Source organism: Taudactylus pleione, unplaced genomic scaffold, assembly GCF_031769625.1.
Source record: "Taudactylus pleione unplaced genomic scaffold, aTauple2 ptg000149l, whole genome shotgun sequence".
Lineage (NCBI taxonomy): Eukaryota > Metazoa > Chordata > Amphibia > Anura > Myobatrachidae > Taudactylus > Taudactylus pleione.
Window position 1 is genome coordinate 6,247,691 of NW_028284551.1, and position 25,545 is coordinate 6,273,235.

Genomic DNA, 25,545 nt, shown 5'->3' on the forward strand with positions numbered 1-25,545 from the left:
GGTTATAAGGCAAATCATGAGAGTAGAAGTAGAGTCACTTGTCCCTGCCTTCTTTTTTTTTTTATCAGCAGAATTGAGATACTTACCAGTAAATTTACTAATAAAGTAGGAAAGTCCGTAAGGGTTGGACCTCTTGCTGCCACTAAAAGACCTTTATGTAACATGTAAATCTCCCAGCAGTGTTGTTGAGGTTGTGTACTGTACGATCTGGTCTAATGGCTTTAGAAACAAAAAGTTATATGACAGGGTCACTCCCTCATCCAATGTTACATTGTTGGGAGAAGACAGTAACAGGCAATTCAATTAGTTGCGACTTAATAGCATCCTCAAGTAAGCGCGGCTATGCCACATTTGAAGATTTTTGTTGCAGCTCCATAGGGTTTTATACAAAAATCCACAAGTCCAGAGTGAGATCTGGCCATGAGGCAGTGTTTCCAATCTGTAACAATGGCAACTCACCTCTCTCGCGTCTAATTGAATCGACTCCCTATGATTGTTAGGAGTTTAAAATTGTTTTTAAAGAGTTTGTTTTTTAAATTGGTTGAATATCGGCTGCAGTCCAATGCTGTGTTCTTTGTGATGGGAAATACAACTAAAACAATGATACGTGAATCACTCTGTCAAGTGCAGGGCTGCTTTTACCAATAACACCAGACAGATCATGGATGGTTCTTGATGCATCCACTATCCGACTAGGTGTTTCCAATAGAAATCTTTCCCTTAAATTATTATTTTGCAACAAATTAAGGGGCCTATTCATCATAACTTAAATGGCCCGTTACACATGCGGAAATGCCAGTTTCCGCATATTTATGGTAACGGGCTATTCATCATCAGGGTTCTGATAGGACCACCTGATATTCAGCAAACTCCGAAAACGTAATGTTTTCGGAGTTTGCCTGCTAGAACAAATGCCATCTTCAGATGGGGCTTGTTCTCGGAGCCCCTTCTCCTTCCATGCAGCCCCCAAAGATGAATAGGCCCCCAATTCTTATATATTTGGATTCATTCTCATGAATGAAATCAGCCCACAATATGGCTTTCTCCACTGGCGTATAGGGAAAAGTTGACGGTAACACAGATTTAGTGGGAAGAGTTACATTTAACTGGTTATTGAACGTAGGGCAGAAATGTGTGGGCATGGAAAGGCACTGTATCGGTGTCCCAGTTATATTGTATAGCACTGTCCTAGTTTTATGCTATTCCGATATCCCAGTTTTATGCTTCATAAAGGTAGGAATTTCCATCAGTTTGTCAGAGATGACAGTAGTATTATGCTCTGCACTCAATGAGTAAATACACCATAAGGATTGTCTTGCTCCACAGGTAAATGAGTAAGTTTTCTACCATATTCAATAAAAAATACTGTTACTTACACATAAGGCCATTAACCAAACCACACCAACATACATCTCTTCGCTCATCTCAAAATATCTCCTAACCCGACCTCTTCGCTCAGCACAAGATCTGTGTCTCTCATCCCCACGCATTACTTGCTCCCATTCACGGTTACAAGACTTTCTTTGGGCTGCACCCACTCTATGGAATGCCTTACCACGCACAATAAGACTTACCTCTAGTCTTCAATCCTTCAAGCGTTCTCTGAAAACTCACCTCTTCAAACAAGCTTATCAGATTCCAGGACCGACCACATAACCTTCATAGCTTCCATGTCTTATTACATCCCCTCTCACAATCCACACATAACCTCACACACTGTCTTTCTTTCATATACTCCTGACATTTGGCCAGCATTCCTGTGACTGGATCATGCAGCCCACCAAGAAACTCTCCATTCTGGCTGACCAAATTGCAATATATAGCACCTATCCTTGTGTATCAATGCCTATAGATTGTAAGCTTGCAAGCAGGGCCCTCTGACCTCTGTCTGTCTGTTATTACCCTGTTTTGTTCTATAAATGTTTCCAATTGTAAAGCGCAATGGAATATGTTGCGCTATATAAGAACCTGTTAATAAATAAATAAATAAAGTTCAAAATAATCCTAAAATAACAAAACAAAAAAAAAGAGAAACAAATTACCTGACAGAGATAGATATGCTAGTAAACAAGTGGCAACAAAAAGTCCCAAAGAGGGACAGCTTAAAACACACAGTTGGATACTGACAACCATTCTAAAGTCAAACGTACTTTATATCAATAAAATAATAGACAAAAAGCTAAGGAGAATGTTTGCCTTGTGGATGGTAATATTAGGAGCAGACATGTGAGTGAGAATGAAAAACTACCATATTAGTACACAGGTAGGACCAGAAAGAGGAGGGCGGCGATGAGTTAAAATGGCAGAGGTCCATTCGGGACCACAGAGGAGGAGGAATACTGGTGAGTTGTGGCCCTGGGGGCTTGAGACCTAAGATTTACCCTCAGGAAGTGAGCTTGTGGCATGAGGGGGATTGTATCGGAAGATAAGACTTAAAACGGTGAGAATCTTTTATGTCAAGCCAGTCAAACCAGGTATTCTGTTGATGGCCTCTATGTCCATATAAAATTTTCATTTAGAAAACTAGTCAGACATGGTTGATGGAGAAGAAAATCTCCAGCATCTATGGATAATTGCCCTCATGACATTGTTCAGAAGCTTTAATAGAGATTTCTGGTAATGTGAGATGAATAGTGTAGGGATGTGAAACGGCTAAAAATGTTGCATCAGTTGAGTGATTCTCTGTGTGACGCACGGGACATTTACATACATTCAAGTACGTGAACTGTTTTTATGGGTTGGGTATGAAATCCCCGCACTCGGGATGCCTGCTGTCAAAAGACCGACAGCGGGATGCTGAGAATCCCGACAGGGGAGAGGTAAGTACCCCAACCTTCCCTCCTTAACCCACTAACCCTAACTCTCCTGTTGTGCACCCTGCACCTTACCCTCAACCCTCCCCATTAGTGCCTAAACCTAACCCCCCTTTAGTACCTAACCCTAACCCCCCCCATGGTGCCTAACACCCCCCCCTGTATGTAGCCTAACTCTAACCCCCTCAGGGTTCCTAAACCCCCCCGCCCCGCCACCTCCACAGCTAAGACCTAATGGCTCTCGCTGTACTTGCCACTGGCATGCCTGCTGTCGGGATCCCGGCGTGGGCATCTCCCCTCTTGTCGGGATTCCAGCGCCGGGATTTCCTCTCCCAGCATGCCGATGGTCGGTATTTTAACTACATCCCGTTTTTGTACCACAATTTGTTTTCTGTTGTCCAAGGGGTCTATGTACTAAGCCTTGAAAAAAACTCATGATGCATAGGACTCTGAGGAACGGTTTACTGTAGTGAACTTTTTTCTAGTGTATATTTTCTCCCAAGAAGTATTTAAGACTCAACAGAAAAAAAAAATGTGGTATAGAAACAGTTCACGTACTTGAATGTATGTAGTAACATGCCTCACACAGAGAATTACCCAGTTGGGACATCCTTCCCAAGGATCTCAGCGTAAAGCTGTATTTCAACTTCATAGACTGGTCTTAATTGTCAACACTCCCATCATGCATCATATTTTTTCTTAATCTATACAAATGTAAGATTTTCTTAAATATAATATGTATAATCTGCATATTTATTTTTTTACATTTGTAGGTGTGCTGATAAACGCCTATATTTTCTGGTAGAAAAAGTGGAGCACTGTGTAAATATGAACACTTCTAAGTCAGATTGCTTTCTACATTACAAATATTATTCATGTGTGTGTACTTGTACTTTATGTAATAAAAGTGACTTAGTATTTATTAGTAACACTGTCTAGACATAGACTCTCATGTATATAATGCTATATAGTACTACAATATGTACAAATTGGATACTTTCAGTTTTACAACGGACACTGTCTAGCCATATCTGATTTCTCCTGGCACATGAGTAGACCAAAGCCAGCTAGGCTAATGCCGGGCATACATTATGCAATTATTGGACCGATCTGCAGGTTATTGGTGGATCGGGCCGATAATAGTCTTTAGCTGTGACTGATTAGCGATGACCAGATGGTTGGGCATGAAAAATCTTACAACATACACGACTAATCCGATAATTGGTGTATGTACTGCCACAGCTGACATTTCCCTGGTTCCTTCATAGGGGAGGAATTGGGAAATGTTTCCTCCACAGGGGAGGAAAGCAGATATTTTTGCCATATACCCTGTTAAATATCTCAGTTTATGGCAACGATATCTGCTGGGTTTCAGGCTGTCAGATAAAATTATGTAATTCTGACAGACATTGTATCTGATAGTGTATGCCCAGCATTAAGGATATGAAACCTGTTTTTTTAGTGATGGGATTAGTAATAATAAATGTACCCTGTCACTAGGCAGATTTTTTTGTGGGTTGATTATCAGTTGTCAGTTAGTTGTGGTTAGCCTATCAGGGGTGTGGTTTAAGCTGAGACTATTAATTGATTGATTTGAATTGGGCTCAACCTCTTTTGAATTGGATCTACCTTCCTGCCGCCTAAAGCTGGCCACACATCTAAAGATTATCTGTCCAACCAGCCAACTAGTTGATCGGTTGGAATGAAAATCTGGTAAGGTATGAAAGCAAATGACAATCAGCAATTTGCTCCCAAATGCCGGAAAATATACAAAAACTGTTGTTTGAACAAATTGTTCAGATCAAACATTTAACAAACTTGTCTGATGACCATTTTTCTGACAGTTAGGAACAAATTGATGATCAACAGTTACTAACATACGTCACCAGATTCTCATTCCAACCAATCAACTAGTTGGGTGGTTGGACAGGTAATCTTTAGATGTGTGGCCATTTTAACACCTTGCACTATTTTCTATGTTTTCTTGTCCTTTTAATAACTATATCTCACATCAGGAGGTGCAGCTAGGACGAAAGGCGCTACTACTCACAGGCCACATGTGGCGCAAGAGGTCTTAGCCTTTGTGGGGTTCTTAGCCTTTGAATCATGGCGACATTGTCCTGCCTATGTTGTGGGGAGACTTGGGCACTTATTTGTGAAGGTGCTCGGACTGTGTCCGAGGTGAGTCTAGCACAACACAAGTGCGTCTAGGGGAGTGTGTTAGTGGTTCCCCATTTTGTGTCCATTTGAGGGGCTAGAGCTGAGGGTCTATAGCGTCTTCTTAGCCACACACAAAACAAAACAAATTGGTCATCAATTAATAAAAGCTGCAACCTTTTGTGCCAAGCTAGGTTGTTCCCGTATTCATTTTGTTAAGTGTTTAAGGGTTTGTTGTTATTTTTTAATTGTAAATAAACCTATGGACCTTAATGTTACTGTTCTCTCCTGGCGCAGAGATGGTGCCATGAAGAGCTGGATGCATCTTTCTAACAACTGCAAAAATGCATTTCTTTTTTGTGGGGCTCATTTTGTCCCTATGTATTTAGCACAAAATCTGTCCATCTCTACACCAGCTCCAATGTGCCCCACTAAAATGTTGCACTGCTACAAAAATGAAGTGCAGCAGCATACCTACTGTATTCCGTAGTAACAGGACCATAACTAGCTATGGGCAAACGGTGCCATCACACACAGTACGCAAAGGCTCTGTGGGCGGCTCAGTCTCTACCCAACAGCTATTACGCCTGACTAGCAGGGTGCCCGATACAGCACCCTGCAGCCAGGATTGCTCCTGGAGCACCTGTGGAGCATCCTGTGGACGCTTCAGACAGGAACCCTTCACACTATATGCAGCCCATCGGGTGTCCTGAGGACACCCGGCCAGCAGCTATACTTATCGAAACTGTCTGGCACTCCTTTTTTGTGCAACGTCATGATGGCGTGCGCTGATGTGCCTATTTATGGCTCTGCGTAGCAAGATATGCTCTAGCCTAGCTTTACCTAACTCCTTTCATTGGCTGCTGAAAATGTGCGATCTTCCACAAACACTCTGATCATTCTCTGCAAACCACTTTAGTTTCTCAGGAATGGAAGATATACAGTGTCTACAGTAGATAGCCAGTCAAAAGATCGACACCAGATGGTAGAATGGTTGTCAGTTAAAAGGTTGACGTGGACTAATATAGCCATGGTCAAAAAGGTCGACATACAAATAGTTGACCCTGAAAAGGTTAACACTTTGTTTTTCATGATTGTTAGGGTTAGGCACTTGGCAGAGGGTTATGGTTAGGCTGCGGAAAGGAACGGTTAGGGTTAGGCACTAGGGGAAGGGTAGGGTTAAACTGGGCACACACTAGATAATGTGTGTACCTAATGATGGCACAATATATTGGCAGTCCGTACACACTGCACAATCTGGTGTACGACCGCCTGATATACCGTTCCGTCGCCGCATCCAGAGGCATGGTGTTGGCCGCAGGATCTTCTGATCTGGTGTGCATGCACAGCAGATCGGAAGATTTGACGAACAACACGCGGAATCGCGCAATTACCCGTACATACTGAGCGGCATGTTCGATATATTGTACCAATCCACGTCGTCCATCGCTTAGTGTGAACGCAACTTTAGGCATCATGTGATGTTGATCTTATGTCTGTCTATCAAAATAGTGTAGATCTTTCAATCCAACCCCTCAGGAAAGTTGACACACTAACACAAGTTGTGGTATGTGTAATGTCACCAAAGAAGGCATTTTGCTAGTTTTGCATTTCGTAATTCAGGCCCATAGAATGCAAAGCTAAACTGTACTATTAATATTGGCATTGAATGCAACACAGTCTATATTCAAATGTATGTTGGATAAATGCTATCCTATGCCTTTCAACTTGTACATTACAAACATGTAGATGTGGATCTCTTGTTTAAAGCAGTCTTTCACCTGTACATGTTTTACATGTATACATAGTTACATTTTGTACTTTGTTCATTATTGTTTAAACATACAAAACAAAACTGAGCTACTGTACTAATGCCAATTTTTCTTTTGTTTTTAACATAAAATAGTTCCCATTGTTTGCAGTAACACTCGACTTTACTGTTGTTATTTATAGTTCTGCTTGATTGTGTACACAACTTCTTATCATTTCCAGGTTTCACAATTATTTTAAGAATTATGCTGGGTACACACTGCAAGATATATCCTTTGTACAGCCGACGCAAGATATACCGTTCAGTGTATCAGCTCGTGTGTGCACAAGATATATCGGTGAATGATGTCGTTCATTGATACATTGTGGCAGATGCAAAGTACCTCAAGGATACATTGTGCACATCAGCCTGTGTGTATGGGTTACCGACATTCCCGTTATGCTAGTCGCAGGAACCAGCGACAATGACATCACAACTGGGTGGGCAAATTTAAATACCAGCCCAGTTCCAATGCCTATCCGATGCCTGGCCACATGTATCAAGCGACCGAGTGGTAAGTGTGTATGCTTTCCATATGTGTGTATGCTTTTCCGGTTGGCCGGTTACAGCATCGCGGCAGTGTGTGCCCTACGTTAGCAATTCAGCACTCTAAAGTACTGTTTAGTTAAAGAACTAAACAATAGTCCACTTATATACAAATGGCTTTTATTAAATATATTCAATCCACACATACTTACTTAGTACTGCAAAAGGGTACATGTAGGCTTCAGTTTAGAAGCTACAGAGCAATATTGTTTAGTTTGGTTGCTCTTGGTTAACAGAGTCTCTGGCCTGCCCTCTCCCACTTACAATTTCAGCCATTTTGTATTATCATCTTTTTTTTTTGCCTTTAGGGAAAATACTGCCTCCTTTTGCATGTAACATACATGTAGCTCATCCTAAAGATGCATACACACACAACGATTTTTTGAACGATTATCATTAACGATATCGTTTAATCGTGGAAAAAATCGTTCGCTTGCTGAGTTAAAACGATGAACGATTATAGTTCATGCACGTTCACGTTTTTAGTTTGTAGTTCAGTAATGGAGCGTACACACGGTCAGACTTGTCAGATTTGTCAGATGAACGACTGAACGATTGAACGATTTGAACGATTTTACCAAAGTTTTGAACGATTTGAACGATTGAACGATTTTTGACTGCATTAAAATTAATGGAATCGTCCAAGTCTGACTGCAAACCCATCAGATGTCCGATATCGTTATCTGACAAACGGGAACGCGCATCGTTGATCGTCCATCGTTCAGGCATGTCAGATATGAACGATTTTCCTTCAGATATGAACGACTGAACGATTTTTAAATCGTTATCGTTCATATCTGAAGGAAAAATCTGATCGTGTGTATGCACCATAAGACTGACCAACTGAACGATTTTCATTAAGGGAATATGCAAAAATCATTTGTAGTTCAAAAAAATCGTTCATTACACTTAAAAAAATCTGACAGATAATCTGACAGAAAATCGTTCAGAAAATTGTTGGTAACAAAATCGTTGTGTGTATGCAGTTTAAGTGGTACATCCAAAGATAAACTAAAATTGTAGTGTAAAAATAAATCTGCTAAATATTTGTATTATGTATGCTTTAGTAGACACTCTTTCCTCTAAAGGCAAAGAAGAGAGTACTCCAGTGTTAACTAAATATCAACAAATTAATTTATACATCAAATGAAAAGGGGAAAACCAGCTATTAGCAGATTATTTCAGTATTTTCTGTCTAGCAGTAACATCTCCCATAAACAAGTGTGACTGTCTGTCCCTAATAGCGGCTTTTCTCCATCATTCATACAGTATATTACTTACCAAATTCTCTGGGAACTATGACACCTTTTGTTCCTAAAGAAGACTACTGCTATATTATAGTACATATTTCCTCATAATCCAGACTCAAGTTAAACATGTTTTACTCCTGTGTGTATGAGATTGAAATAGGATAATACTTTGTTCTGCATCAGATCATTGGGATATATTTACTATACTTGTTGGTCGTTCCGTGCATGAGATTTAAAAGGGCAATAATATTAAAAGCGTTTTGCATTTAAGAGTGCTTTGCACTATATATTTTTGCTCTTTTAATTCCTGCTACCAGGAACGCTAACAAGCTTATGAAGGAATAAATATTATACTGCTCATTCCCATTGTTTTCAGACGTATACAAATCAATTGAATCTGTTTATTTTATCAAACAATTTCTGTGCTTAAGTACATTTTAGGTGCATTTGCTTGGATAATGCAAAACACCTATTCTAAACATTATTGGCTTGTTTTCTTTTTAATCATGGATTTATGCTAATTTATTCTCTCAGATGTTTTGGATTGATGTTTAGTTACCAACCCCTATATAACTTATTGGTTCAAATAATTTGTTTACTTAAATGTGATTGGTCAGTATTCTATTTATAGAATGTTATTAGAGCTTACTGATTGGCATATTGTTATATACCCACTTTTGTCTCTCATTCGTGCCAGACACCATTGCAAGAACAGGTTACTCATCGGCAGCAAACTTTGTGTATGTCTATATTGCTAATAGTCTAATGTTCATTGGTCTTTTGAGGAAATAAATTGAGTTGTTGCTAAGGGATTCGCTGCCCCGAAATTAAACTGCAATTCATATTGTGAAATGAAACTCTATTCACATGCGCTGCTGCTGAATATTATGCAGTGAATCACAGATTGGAGACTGCTTAGGATGATTTGTGTAATGCAACCTGTGAATAATATTAGATGGCACAGAATAACTTTTTAAAAAGTAAATGTTATTGGACTAGCTAATGCATTTAATGCAGATTAATGATTATGTACTATTTCTTCTAATTAATTGAAAAAAGTGAAATGCTTGGGTACATTTATTTTATTTTTTTGTAACTATAACATAACATTGTTTACAGGGAAGTATTAGAACATTTCTTAAAATCAAGTTCCCACCATAGTACAGCTAAATAGATGCATATTTTCACCATAGAATTTACTACAATATAACACATTGATTGTCTGTCATGTGCAATCCAAGAAGAGGTCAATGAAAATGTATTTTTGGTTCTCTGGCACAAATGGGAAACCAACAGGTGCCAACTAATTTTATCACAAGCTGTGTGTAACTGGAACTTGACTTTCGCTGTCCTGTGGAACGCATGGCTCCAAGATCAGGACTGCTAAGATCAGTCTTCTGACACAATCGTGCCGATGTTGGTATTGTTTTTACTACCGTCATGGGCAAAGCTTATATTAAAAAAAAAAAAATGTTCCACAGTATGAAACGAGCCATTCACTTGAAACTTATGACATTTTAATTAAATATGGAGAACTAGAGTTTGCTTATACCTAAAGTGGAGTTTTTCATGTATATTAATGTCTTAAATCAGAGGTTCCCAAACTCCATTACAGTCCACCTTTTAAAGATATCCATGCTTGAGCACAGGTGACTTAATTAGTACCTCAGTCGGTTTGATTTAACCATCTGGACTCAAGCATGGATATCCTTAAAACCTGGACTGTAATGGCAGAGTTTGGAAACCTCTGTCTTAAGTGAGCCACAACTCTAAACATTGCCTGCAACGTATTGGACTCTTTTCAGTTGTTGACGATGGAAAAACGGGGAGTGTGTTGCCGATTTTCAATAAAATATAATTTATTGGATATATTATGGACTTTGTTTTATCACCTGAGAAAGAAAGAAAACGCTGGGAGCGCAATCAGATTAAATGTAATTGTAAAATTGCAACAATTAATATAATATATATTAAATCAAGATGAAAACAATTCATAAAAACTTAAAGTAATATCAATTGCACGAGAACTCACAGCAAATGATAAAATGGAAGCTGTAAGATGAACTGTGCCAGACTGACGAAGGTATTGAACACTGTAAAGGTGCGTGCACACTGGGCGATAATATTGAGCGATTGCACGATTACGACATCGTAATCGTGCAATCTCTCAGTAATCGTGCACTTTTATGTCAGAAACGACCAGCGATGCGCGCTCCCGCTGGTAGTTTCCGACATTGTCCATCGCCTGAACATGCAGCACAATCTGTCGATAACAACAGATTGGCATGTTCAGGAATGATGGACAGTGCCTGCACTGAATGACTGATCATTCAGTGCAGACACTACAGGTGATCAGGAACGATGGTACAATTACGATGTCTTAATCCTACTGTCTTTCCTGATCGACCAGTGTGTACCCACCTTTACAATGTGGAAATCGTTGATACAATGTAAGAAAAATTAAGAAAATCCTGTACAGATGTACAGTGCAACACAGGCTGATAAAATTTCCAGTCACCTTGTAATAAAATTGTGAAAGAAAAGCCTTCACATAATCTGCTGGTAATTGTAGTTCACAACGAGTGTACCCAAGATATTGCTTATTTGTAATCTACTGTGCATACACAAATGTGTTTCCAATTTGTGGTGTTTAAAATAATGCCATTGGGGCAGACGCAGCAGGATTGTGAAAGTTGACTGGTTTATGTCCTGGGACTTGGATCTCTGGAAGGATTTATATTGCAGGAATCCTGTAACAATATATAGCTGTATTGAGATGAAGTTCACAGTGCTTACTAGACTGGTCAAATGGTCAGGAGGAGAGCAGGGTTTGGAGAGCTGCTCCACTGCCAATTGTCTCCCATGCTATGGGCCATATTCAATTTGGAGCGAAAAGTCAGTTGCCGGACTTTTCGGCGTCATTGAAAACCTATCCCCCGCGTATTATTATTATTATCCTTTATATGGCGCCACAAGGGTTCCGCAGCGCCTTACAATGTACACAAACAAATGAGCACACAAGAAAACAGTTATTAACAGTACAAACAATGCAGGACAGATACATGATTAATACATTGCTGCATAACACTTAGATAAGCAGCATGGTGTCAGCAACCAAGGGTGGGATACTGTTGTATATTAAAGTATAATCAAGTGAAGGAGCTGCACATGAGGGAATCCCTTCTTCAATTCCAAATTGGGGAAAACGGGACCCGGCTAAAACGAAATCGTTGAAAAGTCCTGTCGTTTTTGGGGAAATCAGCCTGACACCCCACAAAAGATGCACTGACATGGGGGTTCACTATGGGTACCCCCAAATAGCCCTGCTAAAGGTATTTTGGGTTTTTAAATGGTCTCAATAAGTGCTGTCTAGCGTCTTTGGGAAAGTTGTGAAGAATAGTATTTTGCAACTTTTTGGGAAAAAATGTGTCCCATCAAATTTGGGATACAGAAAATGGGTGCTAGCATATTTTAAAGTGGCTAATGTGAAGTTTTAAAAAACGTGAAAAATCCACCTGCCGCAACCTCCTGCAATCAAAAAAACACCTGCCGCATACTCTTGGGGACCCCCCCCTGAGTCTATTTCACTAGTTTAAAATTTTGTCCCCCAATTTTTTATTTTGCCCCGAAAACGAAAGTACATTTTTTGGGGTGTCTTGTGGAACTTTTAAATTTAATACTATTAAACCTATTCAATGAGGATTTTTTGCTCGGTTCGAACCTCTGACTTTCCACACCTGCGAAAAGTCATCCAAATTGAATACGGGCATAATTGAGAAAAGCGAAATTACGTCATCGGCGATAAAGTATCACCGATCACAGGTTTTCGCTCCTGATTGAATACGGCATTGAGTCTCTAACATACTCAATTGTAGAGTCTCTTCGCGAAAACGCAATGCAAAGTAATAGGCGAAAAAGTTTCGCCTATGAATACCCGGCTGAAAAAAGTGCAGAATTGCGGTTTTGGGGTGCAGAGGTGCGGAAACCACTCTGCACCCTTTGTACACCCCTCTTGACGCAAACTGCAAAAAAGTTCAAAGTGAGGGTACAAATTAAAAAACTAGCGTAATAGCCTTTGGGGGGGTCTGCAAGTATGGGGGAGGTGTTTTGTTGATTGAAGGTGTGTTTTTGTTTTGTTTTTTCTGCACATTTTAATACTTTACTTTAGCGATTTTTAAATATGCTTGCATCCATTTTCATGTACCCCAAATTTGATGGGACTACTTATTTTTCCAAAAAACAGTGGTAAATACTATTCTTCACCACTTGCTCAAAGATGCTAAATAGCACCTATTGAGACCATTTAAAAACCCCAAATACCTTTAGCAGGACTATTCAGGGGTACCCATAGTGAACCCCCATGTCAGAGCATCTCTTGGGGGGTGTCAGGCTGCTTTCTCCAAAAACTACAGAACTTTTCGCCAATTTTGTTTTCGTGGGGACGCGCGTGATAAGTTTTCGACCTGTAAACCTCCGATGACAGCGAAAAGTCCGGCAACTGACTTTTCGCTCCAAATTGAATATGCCCCTTAGTAATTGACCACTCGATATGTCTGGGCTACCCAGTTGAGATGTTGGTGTCGACTGTCCCTGCAGCAAGTGTATGGGTGGTCAGCGGTTCGCCCGTACACACATGCAGATGCACCAATATATCTTTCAGATATATCAGCATTGACTGTGCTGCAGGGCCGGTCTGATATCGATCGAACAATATATTAACAAGTGTGTACCCAGCATTAGTGATTCCTATGAAGTGAGTACTCATTACATGTATAATCAGAGGAGTAGCATGGAATCATGGCGTCCGGAGAATGTGCATGTCATAACGCCCCCCTCCCTGTACTGAACTGTGCCAGTGGAGTATGGCCAGCCTGTGGGGGAATACTGAAGTGAAGAGAAAAACAGCAAACAATGGCAGCATCACACTGGGGCATGGAGGTCCCATTGGGTGAATAGAATGCTTTGGTGAGGCACTGTCTGACATTAAGGGGCATACTTGCCGACAATCAGCTCCAGCCTTCCGGGAGGGAGCTGATTGTCGGCTAATAGCAGGGGGCGGGGCCGGCCATTGGGGGCGGGGGTGGGGGTGGCCATTTGGTGGCACACTGGGGGCGGGGACGGGGGTGGGGACGCACGATCGCGTCGTCGTGACTCCGCCCCCTCTTCACAATGCTGTTATTTTCTGCATTGTGAAGCAGGGGGCGGGGCCACGTTGACGCGATTCTGCGCGAATCGCGTCACCGGGCCCCCCGCTGCGGGGGTTTCCATTTGTTTCAGGGGGGAGGTCGGGAGGGTCGCAAGCTTCTGGGAGGCTTGCCTGCCTTTCCGGGGGGCCGGGAGCGGCACCCGAAAATCGGGAGGCTCCCGGCCAAATCCGGAGGGTAGGCAAGCCTGATAAAGGGGTAGCTGCTTTGGCACTGCTTTATTTATGTATAGCACCTGTGACCCAACTTTTATCTCCTTTTGAATCGGTTATCAGTCAATAGAGGAGATTGTATTATATATTCTTATCATTTAACTTAAACTGACAGAATACATGTGCTAGAGTGAGATTCCACAGGGTGTACAGCTTATTACTGTAATGACTGCCCCAAGCAGCTATCACTGGAGTGGGAACACCTATAGGAAGATCCCTTCTCAGCTATGCTCCTACTTAGCACATATACAATGCACCTTTATTAATGTGAATGCTATTAACCATGTTCTGTCTACCACCATTATTATTATTTCAGGTCTCCTAATAATATTTTAAAAAATCCGTAACTTATTTAGGATATAGAGTAAACTAACTGAGATAAAACTAACAGGTGGCCGTCATACTATGTACTGCCCCATGAATTCCGGAGCTCTGGATGGCGCCCTCTGTCCATTTTGGCGCCTGGAGCTCTTGCTCCACTGGAACCACCCTCGCTACTCCCCTGTGTATAATACGTGCATTTGTTTATTGGTAGGACTAGATTACGCTTATGAAATAAAAGAAAAAGGTTGTATTTTATAGTCCCAGTATCTTCCTCAATCAGTTGCTTCCCCATTGGTTTTTAGTGTACCGTGTCCCTCCTGTATACAGACTGGTATATGGGATCTGGGAACTTTTCCATGTTACTTTCTTGACATAAGTGAATTCAAAGTAGCAGCGAGATAGAAAATATTTAAAATGCTAAAGTACGGTAGGTACTGGTACTTCTTGGTGTCTGACATGTGAACTAGATGGAGTAGCTTGGGAGAAAATTGAGAAGTGTGGGCTGGTTACTTAAACCATAAAGTATCTATTGATTAAAAATATGTAAAACATACAGGGCCATATTCAATTAGAAGTGAAAAGTCAGTTTCGGCGGTACTATTTCACCAATGACGTAAATTATTATTATTTCAGGTCTCCTAATAATATTTTAAAAAATCCGTAACTTATTTAGGATATAGAGTAAACTAACTGAGATAAAACTAACAGGTGGCCGTCATACTATGTACTGCCCCATGAATTCCGGAGCTCTGGATGGCGCCCTCTGTCCATTTTGGCGCCTGGAGCTCTTGCTCCACTGGAACCACCCTCGCTACTCCCCTGTGTATAATACGTGCATTTGTTTATTGGTAGGACTAGATTACGCTTATGAAATAAAAGAAAAAGGTTGTATTTTATAGTCCCAGTATCTTCCTCAATCAGTTGCTTCCCCATTGGTTTTTAGTGTACCGTGTCCCTCCTGTATACAGACTGGTATATGGGATCTGGGAACTTTTCCATGTTACTTTCTTGACATAAGTGAATTCAAAGTAGCAGCGAGATAGAAAATATTTAAAATGCTAAAGTACGGTAGGTACTGGTACTTCTTGGTGTCTGACATGTGAACTAGATGGAGTAGCTTGGGAGAAAATTGAGAAGTGTGGGCTGGTTACTTAAACCATAAAGTATCTATTGATTAAAAATATGTAAAACATACAGGGCCATATTCAATTAGAAGTGAAAAGTCAGTTTCGGCGGTACTATTTCACCAATGACGTAAATTTCGCCGGTTTCAACTTATCCCTGTATTCAATTTAGCGTCTTTTCGCCAACGCGATAACGCAATGTAATAGGCGAAAAAGTTTCGCCTACGAATACCCGGTGGGGAAAAAAGTGCACAATTGGGGTTTTGGGGTGCAATGTTTCGGAAACCACCCTGCATCTTTTGGACACCCTGACGCTAACTGCATGCAAAAAAACCCACAAAGGAAACCCCAAAAAAGCACTTTGAGAAATGGGCAGAAAAAAATCAAAGTGGGGGTACAAATTCAAAAACTAGCAAAATAGCCTTTGGGAGGGTCTGCAAGTATGGGGGAGGTGTATTTTTGATTGTAGGTGCTTGCTGAAGGTGCGTTTTTGGCGCTTTGTAATGCTTGTTTTTACACATTTTAAAATATGCTTGCACCCATTTTCAAGTACCCCAAATTTGATGGGAATACTTATTTTCCCCCCAAAAAGTTGCAAAATGCTATTCTTCACCACTTGTTGAAAGACGCTAAATAGCTCCTATTGAGACCATTTAAAAACCCCAAATACCTTTAGCAGACCTATTTCCTACCCATAGTGATCCCCCATGTCAGAGCATCTTTAGGGGGGTGTCAGGCTGATTTCCCCAAAACTGACTGAACTTTTCGACGATTTAAGTTTCGCAAGGGTCCCGTTTTCGCACATTTGCAATTGGATACACGGGGACACGCACGGTAACTTTTCCCTGTCAAAACCTCCGATGACAGACTTTTCGCTTCAAATTGAATACGAGCCTAAGAATATTAAGTTTGCTTTTAGTTTTTAGTGGATTAATTCAATTGCGAGAGTGTGACAACACTATTCACGTCATCAAACCCCGCCCCTGCAAAATACACCCACACCGCACACTCTGCACTCATACATTAAACTTGCCTCCCTGGAGTCTGATGTGAGCATTGCAGAAATCATTGAGAAGATTTAACATGCGCAGTAGAGAAATCACAGGGAACATGGCACAGAGTCTACTCTGCAACTGCGCCAGCTAGAGGAGGGCCCACATAGATGCTGCACATGAGCCCTCTCCTCTCTCAATGTGCCCCTGGTAGTCCTCATATTGAGGGTGATTCAGTTAGGAGTGTTGTTACTTCATGCAATATTTGCAGTTAACGCTGTGAATGTCGCTTGCAATCAGTGTCGTGACTAGGGTATTTGGAACCTGGGGCAAGATTAAATATTGAGCCCCCCCCCATGTGCGCGGTTCCAAAATGGACATGACACACCACCGTTTCTCGTAACTCTGGGAATATTCCTATCCATTCCGTATGCACCTTCATGCCCCCAGTAGTAGTGCCCCTTTTGCAATGCCCACTGTAGTAGTGTCCCTTATGCAATGTCCCCAGTATCAGTGCCCCATGTAATAGTGCCCCTTTTACAGTGCCCCATGTAATAGTGCCCCTTTTACAGTGCCCCTAATAGTGCACCCTTATACAGTACAGTGCCCCCACAAGTGCCACTTATACAGTGCCCCCAGTAATGGTCCCCTCTATGTAGTGCCCCCATGGATCCCACCTATGCAGTGGCCCCAGTAGTGATACAGTGCCCCCGGCCAGTAGTGCCCCTTACATATATAATGCACAGACATAGACACACAAAACACTTACCTGAATCCCCTCAACCCCCGCTGTCCGCTCCTCCGTCCTCCTGCTCGGTCGGCACTATGGGAGACATTTCACGACATCTCTCCCATCACCCACTGCGTGAGCCGGAGCTGTGGGTGCAGCAGCCAATGAGAGTCTGTCTGACTCTCATTGGCTGCTAAAACAGATACACTTTCGGCGGGTAGTACGAGTGTACTACCCGGTGCCGGCTGCGGTGTGTTTGTTACTCTGTAGTGCAGACCGTACTCGCTGCTGTCTGCACTACACTGACTTTAACGGACCTGGACCGCGACCGGCGGCGCCCAGGGCACGAGCCCCGGCCAATCCCCCCTAGTTACGACACTTCTTGCAATTGAGATGTAAAGCACGTGTTGCGGGTTGTTCCATGCAAAGCACAGGGGGGGGGGAATTATTTCATGTTTTACCCACAAATCTGTGTTCACTTCTATAACAAGTTGCCATAAACAAAAGCTATAATGGGTTGTCAGAGAGCTATAGTCTTTGGTTATCATTTCTCTACTGCATTCTAGAAAATGATAGACACAATCTGATTGGCTTCTCCAGGTAACACCACGACTTGTCTATTTTAAAAGTATTGGTAAATCTACCCCCTTATGTTAATGAAATGTAAATTTCTGAATGCGTTGGAACAGCAACAAATATAATAGTATTAAAATTTAAAAAAAACTGTTAATATATTGATTTATAAAGTGTATGTAGAAGTTCAGCATATCACAAAGATTACTTTAAAAGCAGACATTATAATGGGCCTAACCCAACAAACATGCAGGTGAGCATACAAATATACTATTTAATTGTTCAATAAAGTAACATTTTATTGTGTGCTTAAGTCCTGAGGGGTATGGGGAGGGTGCTAGTCATCTTAATAAACAAGAAATGAGGTATGTTGTTTCATACTGGATTTGAAACATGTATAGTTTGACCACTGATAACTGACCACAATATGTCCATTTTTATCTCTATTTAATAGGACTTAAGAGCAGGACTGTGGCGCAGTCTTCCGCTAACTACATACATTAACAGAGAAAAGCATACATTTCTGTCCATCCAATCAGCTACCTGATTTGCAGTTAGAGTTTTAAACACCTCACTTTCCAGTGTTGTTATTCAAGCAATGTAACCATCATATAGTAAGTGATGTTATTTTTTATGTATGTGACAAAACAGTAAGTTTATGTAGAGTACATTATAGTCTATATTTAAATAAGCAAAGTACTTTAGTACAGCTGCAGTTTTCTATGCAAAAATACACCCACTTTCATTTGCTCAGCCCCACATTAATACACCTGCTGAGAACACCAATATACCAGCCCCACATTAATACACCTGCTCAGCACACCAATATACCAGCCCCACATTAATACACCTGCTCAGCACACCAATATACCAGCCCCACATTAATACATATGCTCAGCACACCAATATACCAGCCCCACATTAATACACCTGCTGAGAACACCAATATACCAGCCCCACATTACTAGACTTGCTCAGCACACCAATATACCAGCCCCACATTACTAGACTTGCTCAGCACACCAATATACCAGCCCCACATTACTAGACTTGCTCAGCACACCAATATACCAGCCCTACATTACTACATCTGCTCAGCACACTAATATACCAGCCCCACATTACTAGACTTGCTCAGCACACCAATATACCAGCCCCACATTAATACATATGCTCAGCACACTAATATACCAGCCCCACATTAATACATATGCTCAGCACACTAATATACCAGCCCCACATTAGTAAACCTGCTCAGCACACCAATATACCAGCCCCATATTAATACATCTGCTCAGCACACCAATATACCAGCCCCACATTAGTACACCTGCTCAGCACACCAATATACCAGCCCCACATTAGTACACCTGCTCAGCACACCAATATACCAGCCCCACATTAGTACACCTGCTCAGCACACCAATATACCAGCCCCACATTACTACATCTGCTCGGCACACCAATATAATAGCCCGACACTAGTACACCAGCTCAGCACACCAATATAATAGCCCGACACTAGTACACCAGCTCAGCACACCAATATACCAGCCCCATATGAATACATCAGACTCATATTGTTATGCTTTAATGGGGAAGTGACAGGGAAAATACCAGTTTCTATATTACTCACATTTTACTATTAATGTGGTGTTTACTTGGGTTTTTTGCTATACTATGACATATTCATGTTACAATTAACCATTTTGGAAAGTTATAACTATGTTTAGAGGTATGAACAAAAATATGTGAATTATGCATTTTTTTCTTCTGTGTAAAAGTTTTGGGAGTTTTTACTGGGGACTGGAGAACCTGTAATGTTTGGCCAATAATATGGTGTATGACGCATCGCAGTTTTCATGCAATGTATCCTGCTACTCATTGCATGCATGCCACCGTTAATTACGCCGGTATGCATGAAGAAAAGCGCAAAGGACAGCTCTCTCGCTAAGAATTGTCTTATGCAAGTGAAAGACTTCTGGTTCTACGGCCCAGAATTCCCTCTGGCGGCCTCCTGAACATGTGCAGTAGGATGCGTGCTCCGCAGGGAAAGCTAGGGGGCGGGATCGGATCCCTCTCGGGGGCATTGCGAATAGAAGCCCATAGGTGTTGCCCACCACATCCAAGCCCCAGAATTTATCTCATCCCCGGGGCTTGGTGCATAGGAGAAATGCGGTCAAACCGTTTCCAGGGGTTTGACCGCATTTCTGACATTTGTGCATTCCACCCATGGTGTTTATATTGACTGTTACAAGTGTATAACTTTCTACTTCAGGGTCCATAGGGGGTCCACAGGGTTGACCTTGGGGGTATATCTGGATCTGGATCCACGGGCACCACGCAGTTAAAGCTTTTGTTGCTCCCAGGATGCACTTGGGTCCATCCTCCTCTATACCCCGCCCCCGAGCCACAGTCACCCCAGTTTTAGTTGGTGCCCGGCCGGAGTCTGGTCACCTTGCGCAGGGGGCTGCAGGAGCAGCCCCTAAGCTTATATTTTTTAAAGAAGAAAAGAAGAGTTTTATTTTTCATTCTTCAGAGCCAGAGCAACAGACTGTCCATTAGGACGTCCACGCTGTCGCTCCTTCACCCCTCTGGCGCTGCGACGCTAGTACAGCTCTGGGGATCGCAGCGGGACCCCGGAGTCTGTACTAGCAAGGCTCCGGGACCTCCCCCGACTGCAGCTGGATCGCCGTGGACAGGTAAGCCGCGAGCAGCGCTAACTTGTGTTGCTCCCGCGTAAATGCAGTCTTTAGCCGCCGGTCTCTGGGGACAGACCGGCGGCACTAGTAGCGGTGGCGGGCTTCCCCTCTACAGGCATACCATGCGCGTCCGCTAGACCACCAGGGAGTAATGGATAGAGGGGAACCAGCATCCCTGGGGTTAATCACTAGCCAGGGGGGAGAGCCTTCCCTAGTTTAGCGGCTCCTCCCCTCAGCTCAGTACGCCTTTTCTCACGTGTACTGGCGACGCTGAGCTGCTCTCCGCATGCGGCCACTCCTCCTCTGAGGTCTCCGGCGCCATCTTCTACTGGCAGCATCTCAGATCTCCCAGGCGGTGCGTGGACCGGTCCCTCTGTGTACCTCTCCCCTGCAAAAGGACAGCGTACACAGCACTATAGCCCTCCCAGACACTGAATCTGGGCAGGTTGATTGTAGTGAAAGGTGCAGTGAGTATTGACTTTTCTGCATGGTATGTGACTTTTGCTAGTGCTGCCTGTCTGTGCTAATTTCTACTTACTGTCAGCTTATACCTATGCCTATCCTTCTCCTACGCCCCGGCAGGTGGGGGAAGGGCGTTTTCTGTGGACCTCACGAGTATATAGATATTTATATATAACAAGTATTTGTGAGGTCAGTCACATACAGTTGGGTGCTGCACAGTACCATATTGTGGGCTGTTGTGTTGCACTCTGGTGAGTGTGCAGGTGGTAAACACCATACTTCTCTATTGTGCTATACATATATATATTTATTTATTTCTGTCATGTCTGATGAGGAGATTGAGCGCTCTGTGGCTCCTGTATTGTCCTCCTGCAGACACTGTTCTGCAGGAGTGGAGAGGGAGGATTTATCTCAGGACGGTCTGTGCGGGCGGAGCCAGCTATTGCCTGGGCCCTCTCAACCCCCAACGTCGCAGGACCCTCCTTGGGCGATGTTTTCTCAGGTGCTGGTGTCAACCGCGGACCGTCTAGCGGTCCCGACCATCCCCCATTCCTCGGGTATTCCACAGTTATTGCAGTCTCCCCCCCCCCGGGTCAGACTGTTGGGCACTATACGGGGTTGCCTATGTATGTTCAGTCTACCCCAGTGTCGCAACAGTCTGTGGTGCCCTTTCAGGGTTTTCCTCAGATGGCTCCTCCACCCTGGGACACGGATGACGGGGAGGTACATGAGGACACTGACTCGGACGCCACGGCTCAAGAGGTAGAGAATAAGTCCTCCATTAATGTTCCGGGGTTGGTTAGGGCGGTGCGCGGCCATCCTACACATAGAGGATGATGCATCGGCCCCTAGGTCTAAGTATCCTAATTTTAAGAAGGCTAAGGTGATTCCGTCCGTCTATGGCCATCTCCTGGGTGGCTAAAGCCATTGAGAGCTAGGCCAACGTGTTAGAGGATACCTTTCCAGACGATGCTCTGGATGTCCAGAGAGCTTAAATTGGACAGTTGAGAGATGCGACGTCCTATATTGGGGAAGCGTCATTGGATGCAAGCCTGCTGACCTCTACAGTTTCGGCGGCAGCAGTGTCTGCTTGTCGATCCTTGTGGCTGAGGTCCTGGAGAGCTGACGCAGATTCTAAGAAGGGCCTGGAGGCCTTACCCTTTAATGGGGAGTTGTTATTTGGTCCAGACTTGGACAAAATAGTGGATACTCTGGCTAAATCCAAGTCAGCTTTCCTCCCTTCGACTACATCGCATCCTAAGGTCAGGAGCTCTGCCTTTCAGTCCTTTTGGGTTCAGCGTAAGGCCAAAGGTCAGTCCTTCCCGAGACAGTCGGCGACCAAGGCCGTCTCTAAGCCCAAGAAGCAGGCATGGAGTGCTAGGCACCCTTCTTCCAAGCAGGAAGATAAACCTGCGGCCTGATGGGACGGGCCTCCCTCTGGGGGATCCCAGAGTGGGAGGCCGACTTCTTCAATTTGCCCAGTGCTGGCACAATACTACCACGGATGCCTGGGTTCGAGAAGTGGTCTCCCAGGGGTACGCCCTGTCCTTTCAGCACAGACCACCCCACCAGTTTTTCTGCACGAGTCCTTCTCAGGACAAAACCAAAACTTTGCAGATTCAGGAAGTTACAGAGTCCTTGCTGAAAGCAAGGTTCATTGTTCCCATTCCTCAATCACAACAGGGGACGGGGTACTACTCCTACTCTGTTTCTGGTGCAGAAACCCAATGGTTCTCATCGCCGTATCCTCAATTTGAAGTCTCTGAACAAATTCCTCAGTGTTCCCAAATTCAGGATGGAAACGTTACGTTCCATCATTCTGGCACTGGAACCGGGGGATTACATGGTCTCCCTGGATATCCAGGACGCCTACCTCCATGTTCCTATAGCACCTTCACACCAGCGGTATCTGAGGTTTGCTATACTGCAACATCACTACCAATTTCAGGCGCTACCCTTTGGCCTCTCTACGGCACTAAGGGTTTTCACCAAAGTGATGGCGGTCATGGCTGCCCACCTTCGGAGCCAAAATGTACGGCTGCTACCGTATCTAGACGACTTTCTTTTGCTGGCGAGCTCTCCGGAGGTACTGCTTCAACATCTCCACCTGACGATCGCTTGTCTGCAAGCGCACGGGTGGTTGATAAATTGGAAAAAGTCCTCCCTGATCCCATCACCGTGGATGGTTCATTTGGGAGTCCTGCTAGATTCTCATCAGCAAAGGATCTTCCTGACTCTGGAAAAGGTCTCTTCCCTGCAGCTGCGGATACACAGTTGCCTGAGCAGTCGCCAAGTGTCGGTTCACTCGGCAATGAGAGCTCTGGGGTCCATGGTGTCGGCATTCGACATGGTGGAATTTGCCCAGTTCCATTCCAGGCCCCTGCAGGGGCTGATTCTACCGGAATGGAACGGGTTCTCTCACCGGAACCGGTCTCAGATGCTGGTGTTGTCCCCGGAGGTTCGGCTGTCTCTAGCTTGGTGGCTTCAGACAGCTCATCTCATCGAGGGGCGCCCCTTTTGGATCCCGTACTGGGTTCTGCTCACAACAGATGCCAGTCTCCGGGGTTTGGGGGCAGTGACAGGCTCATTGTCACTTCAGGGCCATTGGACTGCGGAAGAAGTAGTTCTCCCCATCAACATTCTTGAGCTGCGGGCCCTGCAGTCGTCTGGCACCGTTCTTTAAGGAAAGGCAGTACAGGTTCAATCCGACAACGCCACCACAGTGGCATACATCAACCACCAGGGAGGAACTCGCAGTCGTGCTGTGATGTCGGATATGTCTGGCATCCTGGCTTGGGCGGAGTGCCACATTCCAGCAATCTCGGCAGTCTTCATCCCCGGAGTCCTCAATTGGGAGGTGGACTTCCTCAGCCATCACGACGTGCATCCCGGGGAATGGTCGCTTCTCCCAGAGGTATTTCAGCTACTTGTGGACAGATGGGGGCTGCCGGAGCTGGACCTGATGGCCTCCCATAAGAATCACAAGTTGCCCGTGTATGGGTCAAGGACAATAGACACAGACGCAAGTCTGGTAGACGCACTGTCGGTGAAATGGACGTTTCAACTTGCGTATCTATTTCCTCCGATATCCCTGCTGCCTCGGGTACTGCGGAAATTCAAGCAGAATGGCGGCACGCTTCTGCTGGTGGCTCCTGCTTGGCCCAGACGTCCTTGGTACTCCGATCTGCGGAGCCTCTCCATCGACGCTTTGTACCTTCTTCCTCAGCGTCGGGACCTGTTGTCTCAAGGGCCCTGCCTTTACCCTGATCTTTGTCGGCTGTCTTTGACGGCGTGGCTCTTGAGACAGCCGTCCTAAGGTCTCTGGGCTTCTCAAGCTCTGTTATCAGTACCATGCTTAGGGCACGCAAGCCGGCTTCTGCACGGATTTATCAGAGTGTGACACACTTACTTTCAGTGGTGTGAGTCCAGAAACTATGATCCTCAAGTGTTCCGGGTTTCTAGGATTTTGGCTTTTCTTCAGTCGGGTTTGGACCTAGGCTTACATCTTGCCTCGCTGAAGGTTCATGTGTCTGCACTGTCTGTGTGGTTCCAACATCGGATCGCTACACTGCCAGATGTTCACACCTATTTCCAAGGTGTTCTTCGAATCCAGTCTCCCTTTGTGGCTCCTTGGGACTTGGTGGTGGTTCTTCGGGCCCTGCAGGGTCCTCCTTTTGAGCGTCTTGAGTCGGTGGAGCTCAAGTGGTTAATTTTGTTTTTCTCCTGGCAATTGCATCTGCCAGGAGGGTGTCAGAATTGGGGGAACTTTCCTGTCGTCCCCCTTTTCTGATTTTTCACCAGGATAGAGCGGTGCTTCGCAATCGTCCTGAGTTTTTGCCTAAAGTGGTTTCTAAGTTCCACATTAATCAGGAACTTGTTTTGCCAGCTTTTCAGTCACCTGATCTTTCAGCTGAGGCTTCCTTGGAAGTAGTCCGTGCTCTCAGAATTTATGTGGACCGGACTGATTTCGTTAGGAAGTCTGATTCCTTGTTTGTCCTCTTTGGTTTTCACAGAAGGGGTTGGCCTGCCAACAAACAAACTTTAGTCCGTTGGCTTTGTTCTGTTATTTGTGAGGCTTATGCACAGGAGGGTTTACCTGTTCCAGCCTCCATTAAGGCTCATTCCACTCGGTCTGTGGTTCCTTCTTGGGCTGCTAGATGTGGCGCCTCTGCTGTTCAGCTATGTAAGGTGGCCACCTGGTCTTCCATTCAGACATTTTTGAGGTTCTATGCATTTGACACCTTTTGCCTCTCAGGATGCATCCTTTGAGTGCCGGGTTCTCCTTTCTGCACAGGAGCGTCCCCGCCCTTAGTTGAACTGCTTTGGGACATCCCCAAGGTCAACCCTGTGGACCCCCTATGGACCCGGAAGTAGAAAACAAGAGATATGGTAAGAACTTACCTTTGTTATCTCTGTTTCTACGAAGTCCATAGGGTCCACAGGGCGCCCGCCCTGACGCACCTGGCTGCATATGGGCTGTGTGGCTGGTCACAGTTTTTTCCATCTCCCATTTCTGTAAGTATGGTTTCTTGTGTGTTCCAGTCTTCCTTCTCTCTGTTTCGTCTCCTCCTAAAGCCTTGGCTGCTTACCAACTGAGGTGCCTGTGGCTCGGGGGCAGGGTATAGAGGAGGATGGACTCAAGTGCA

The 25,545-nt window shown here is 44.0% G+C and overlaps 1 protein-coding gene across 3 annotated transcripts in view; it reads left to right on the forward strand.

Annotated features, from left to right (window-relative positions):
• Nucleotides 1–25,545, forward strand: part of MRTFB (myocardin related transcription factor B) — a 450,704-nt gene that overhangs the window by 11,857 nt on the left and 413,302 nt on the right. Inside the window, exon 2 of one of the 3 annotated variants that reach the window (XM_088474235.1) lies at nucleotides 18,190–18,349. The exons of the other annotated variants lie outside the window; for them this stretch is intronic. The gene's annotated coding sequence lies outside the window, so the exon portion shown is untranslated. The remainder of the gene's footprint in view (nucleotides 1–18,189; nucleotides 18,350–25,545) is intronic. 3 annotated transcript variants of the gene reach the window in all.